General features: G+C 36.0%; 1 pseudogene; it reads left to right on the top strand.

Annotated features, from left to right (window-relative positions):
• Nucleotides 1-862: 862 nt before the first annotated feature.
• Nucleotides 863-5,265, top strand: LOC147382793 (uncharacterized; annotated as a pseudogene).
• Nucleotides 5,266-5,533: the final 268 nt, after the last annotated feature.

Genomic DNA, 5,533 nt, shown 5'->3' on the forward strand with positions numbered 1-5,533 from the left:
TTGAGCTCACTCTAGCATTATTCAATATAAACACCTTCTCTTACCTTCCATTACATGTGCGGTCATTGGTTCCTTCTTCTGTATGAAATTGCATCATACAAAACCTCCGACCCCATCACAGTGTGCACACCATTCCACCATTGTGTATGAAATTGCATCATTTTGCTTTGAATTATAAAACACCTTCTCTGCCACACATAACCCTTTGGGGGCATCCTGTCTTGATGGAGACAAGCCTTATCGTATCACTGCCTTTAGGCCAGCACTAATGCTTGTTGTAATGAAGCCCTGTATATATCCACTTTTTACCAACATCAAAATGGAAGTTTTTGTGTCAAACACTTGATTCCATATCTTTTCAAGTTCATATTTAATTTACAAACATAAACACTGGGTTTTTAGTGTTTCGAACTCCTTACTTTCACAAGTTAGGACTTCAAGTCCCAACTCTATTAAATTGGCATTTTACCCTTACACCTTACCAAAAGATCAAAATACCCTAAACCTTGTTAGGTTTATCTTGGGAGTTGTTACCTAGACTTGAAATCTTGTACGTAATATATAGTATAGACAATTTTACACAAAACTTCTTATTGAAGCTTACCTCGTCATTTTTACACGCATCTTCCTTCTCCATGAAACTTCGGCTGTAGGTATTTTGTTCTCTCCTTCATTTTTATGCCTTTAAGCTATTGGTATATTGGTCGTCCCCCCATTTCTACACACATAACAGTAATGAAGCTCTATTTTTACATAACGAAGCTTCTGGTATTAGTTCCAACCTCATACTTTATATCCATTTGTCTCATCTTCCACATAGTAAAAACTGTAATAATAAAAAGTAAATAATGTTATGATACACATGGCGTCTCAACATGGTACGACGATATACACATGACACTTTTATAAAGTCTGATATCATTAGACAATGTGTTGCGTTATAAATAAATTACGTTATAGTACAAAAGTAATACACTTAGTTATAAAGGCTCTTTCCAATTTTTCAATTACATCTTCTTCTTCGTACCCGTGTTTTCAATCTTTTTATGAAATCTCTTCTCCATCTGAAATCTTCATCTTCATTTTCTTCAACTATTTTGATGAAAACTTCAACGAAAATGATAGTAAGACGAGAAAAATATAATATATTTATGAACAAGTGTAATAATTAAACCTCCAAAGAAAACAATTTCACATCTGAAAAGATGTGTGACGGCTCAGCTTGGCACGATGATATATACATAACGCCTTTGTAAAGTCTTATGTCATTAGATAATGCACTATTGTAAAATACTTATTTTTAATTAAATTACATAGCTTTCATGATTTACTTTTTGGGATAAGACATTAACAATGTTGATCTAAAAAATCTTTTAGTAAGAAAAACTTTATCGGCCAACGAAGAAAATAAGCAATATCGTTATTACTCGTCAAACATGGGTCTTCCCATTACTCCGATAACGACCCTGAGTCTGATAGAAGATGATGACTTTTGTAGTCTTTAGAGTGTCAAGTACTCTACTTTATTGCATTATGAATATCCTTATTTTTCATCTAAATTAATCACATAATTACCATTATTTTATTTGATTATTAAATATTTTTTAATTGGGTATATCTTACTTTTATTAACTTTACCAATCTTAACATGATGGAGAACTAAAGTATCTACAAAGACCCAAGCCAACCAAGTTGCCATGGAAGACCCAAGATAGGGTGATTTTTTACATAGCTCTCATGATTGTATTGAATATAGGAGATACCCCTTATGTTTTCAAATTTATGTAATACCCATGGATTTTAGTCTTCTTGTAAGTACCCAAAAAAATAAAAAAAGTTAAATGGGCAAAAATTCTCTAATTTTTCTCCCACAAATCCATTAGTACACTTTGAGCTCTTTCAAATAAATGTTTTTTTTAACCCAAAAAGTCTCTCATCTTTTTCAAAAAGAATTGTGATAATATGACAGTTCTGTGAATGGAGCGTATTAAAAAAGAGTGTTAAATTATCACCACTCTTTCAAAAATTATAATCTTGTTCTTGACGTTTAAAAAGAAATTTAAGCATGGAATTGCAAGTGACAGATTTGGGGGATAAGAAAAACATTTTGGATCATTTTCTCTTAGTCTCTCAGGAGATACCTAGGCCAAAGTAGTATATGTATTACCAAAGAATTATAAGGGTAGTTATATAATTTCAATTTAAGGAACAAACACCAGTAAAAGAAGTTTTTTACACGAGAGACATGTTGTAACGCTGTTGCCGTCAAACATGGGAGACTCGTACAGTCAAACAAGAGAGACACGTTGTAAGTCCAGTCAAACATGAGAGTCACGTTGTGCTTTGTTTTCTTGATGGGGTACACATTGCTGTCTTCCATTCCATTCCATGTAATAATTTTTCACTGATAAGTCATCAAATAACATTAATTTTAATAAAGAGAAGAAGATGATGTTGAAGAAAAGGACTATCTTCTTTGTCTCTCTGTTTTTTGCTTTTGTTCTTATAATAATTCAACAAGAAGGAGCATCAGCATCAGCATCATCAGCAGCAGAAGCTTTGCTCAAATGGAAAAGGACTTTGATCTCTCACTCTCACCAACACCACCACCACCTCCAGTACTCTGTGCAATTGGACTGGAATTACATGTGACAAATACTTCCAGAGCATCATCGACTTCATGGAACTCTTGATGCATTCGACTTCTCGGCCTTCCCCAATCTCACCTCCCTAAACCTCGCCTACAATCAATTGTCTGGAGAAATCCCAACTCAAATTGGGTCTCTTTCAAAACTCATTTCTCTTTATCTGGATGACAACTATTTCACAGGTATGATCCCTTCTGAGATAGGAAACCTCTTACATCTCCAGTACTTTGATCTGAGTAGCAACAATTTCACAGGTATGATCCCTTCTGAGATAGGAAACCTTTTACATCTCCGATTTCTATCTCTTCAATTCAATAACCTAGCTGGTGCGATTCCACATGAGCTTAGTAATTTAAAAAACTTACAGATGCTCTATCTTGATGGAAACCATCTAACGAATCCAGACCCTATTCAGTTTAAGGGCATGGCATCACTGACAGAGCTCTCACTCTTTCGTAACTCATTGGGACGTGAGGTTCCCCCATTCATCTTTCACTGCCCCAAACTCCAAGAGCTGGATCTGGGAATGAACAAGATCAATGGCAAGATACCCCACGAAATTGGTCTTCTAACTAACCTCAAATCCCTTGATTTATCTAATAACCCGTTTACTAGTGGGCCCATACCATCTTCCATAGGTAACCTTAGGATGCTCAACGCCTTATATCTCTCGGATACAAGCTTGAATTCCATCATTCCCCACGAAATTGGTCTTCTAACTAACCTCACATACCTTCGTTTATCTAATAACCCGTTTACTAGTAGGCCCATACCATCTTGGATAGGTAGCCTTAGGATGCTCCACTCCCTATCTCTCTCGAATACAAGCTTGAACTCCAAAATTCCCCACGAAATTGGTCTTCTGACTAACCTCAAATACCTTGATTTATCTAATAACCCGTTTACGAGTGGGCCCATACCATCTTGGATAGGTAACCTTAGGATGCTTCGCTCCCTACATCTCTCGAATACAAGCTTGAATTCCAGAATTCCCCGCGAAATTGGTCTTCTAACCAACCTCACATACCTTGATTTATCTAATAACCCGTTTACTAGTGGGCCCATACCATCTTCCATAGGTAACCTTCGGCCGCTTTGGATGCTAGATCTCTTCAAATACAAGCTTGCATTCCAGCATTCCCAATGAGCTTGGATTTTGCACCAACCTTACTCATCTTGACCTGTCATCAACAACCTCTCTGGCCCTTTGCCTCTTTCCATGCCTCTCTAACTCAACTCCGATCTTGCAACTCAATAATAACCAACTATCTGGTCAAATCTACCCACATTTTATGTCCAATTGGACCCAACTCCTTTTGTTGCAACTCAATAACAATAACTTCACTGGAATAATTCCTCATGAGATTGGCAATTGCAAAAACTTAACATTCTTGCAACTCAATGATAATGATTTAAATGGAGAAATTCCTGGATCAATTTGCAATTTGAGTTCTCTGAAGATCTTTCAAGCCTCTCGTAATCAATTGGAAGGATTTTTTCCAAGATGTTTGACTAATCTGAGTTCTCTAGAAATTCTAGACATTGGAAACAATAAATTACATGATACCTTCCCCTTCTGGCTAGAGTCATTGCAATCATTGAAGGTCCTTATATTGAAATCCAACATATTCTATGGTCCCATTGGAAATACTCTAACCAATTCTGGTTTTCAAAACTTGCACGTCCTAGATATTTCTTCCAATAGATTTACGGGACCTTTGCCTGCAAAATACTTCCAAAGTTGGAAAGCGATGATGACACCACAACAAAATGAACTTATGGTGGGGGAAAAGTCCCCAATGTACATTGGAGAGCAACAATATGGATATTATAATCTCTCAATTATCCTCTCGTACAAATGACAAGAAAGGGTACTAGAGAAGATCTTGACCACCCTTGTCTCTGTAGATCTCTCCAACAACATATTCCAAGGTGAAATTCCAAAAGTGATAGGAGATCTCAAATCTCTTATTCTACTAAATTTGTCTCGCAATGACCTCATAGGTCCCATCCCATCCTCATTGGGGAACTTGAGACGGCTCGAGTCATTGGATCTCTCGCAAAATAAGCTTTCAGGGGATATTCCTCAGCAACTCCTTCTTCTTACATTCCTTGCATTGTTGAACCTTACACAAAACCATCTTGAAGGAAGCATACCACGAGGTAAACAATTTGATACGTTTTCAGATGCTTCTTATGAGGGTAATCCACGATTATGTGGAATCCCATTGTCAAAGCTATGTCAAGATGTCAATGCGATTTCACACCAACGACATTCCAACAACGCAAGGATTCAACATCTACAAGTGACCTTGATTGGAAAATATTTATGTTGATAGGATATGGATGTGGAGTGGTTATTGGCATTGCAATTGGATATACCATATTTTGGAATGAAAATGGATGGCTCACGAGGATGTTTGACGGGGAAAGATGCAAGCAGGTCAAAAGGTCGAAGAGGATCAATAGACTCCAAGTAAATCAAAGAGAATAAAGGTGGTCCAAAACAAACTTTAGTTTAAATATAAACGATGTTACCAATGTGTTTGATGAAAGTTTGTATAAACTATTGTAATCGGTACCATATATCTATAAATAAAGTCATCTCATTTTCAAATATTATCTTTCCCAAGAAAATGAAGAGAAAAATCTATCATAAAGAAGCAAGTCTATGTCTTCTAATCCTTCCAAAATGTCTAGTAGACTTTGATTTCATTGCATTAGATTGTAAAAGCATGTCACTCATAATTTTGACTAGAAGACCCTTGTACCAAATTTAACTCATTCAAGTCCAGAGAAAAAAATTAAAAAAAAAATTGGCATGACTTTTACGGCATTTATCAAGATAAATTAATCAAAGTATTAGAGTTTATTCTTTTTTTGAG

Source organism: Akebia trifoliata, chromosome 16 (genome assembly GCF_017979445.1).
Source record: "Akebia trifoliata isolate Shusen 1 chromosome 16, ASM1797944v1, whole genome shotgun sequence".
NCBI classification, from domain to species: Eukaryota; Viridiplantae; Streptophyta; class Magnoliopsida; order Ranunculales; family Lardizabalaceae; genus Akebia; species Akebia trifoliata.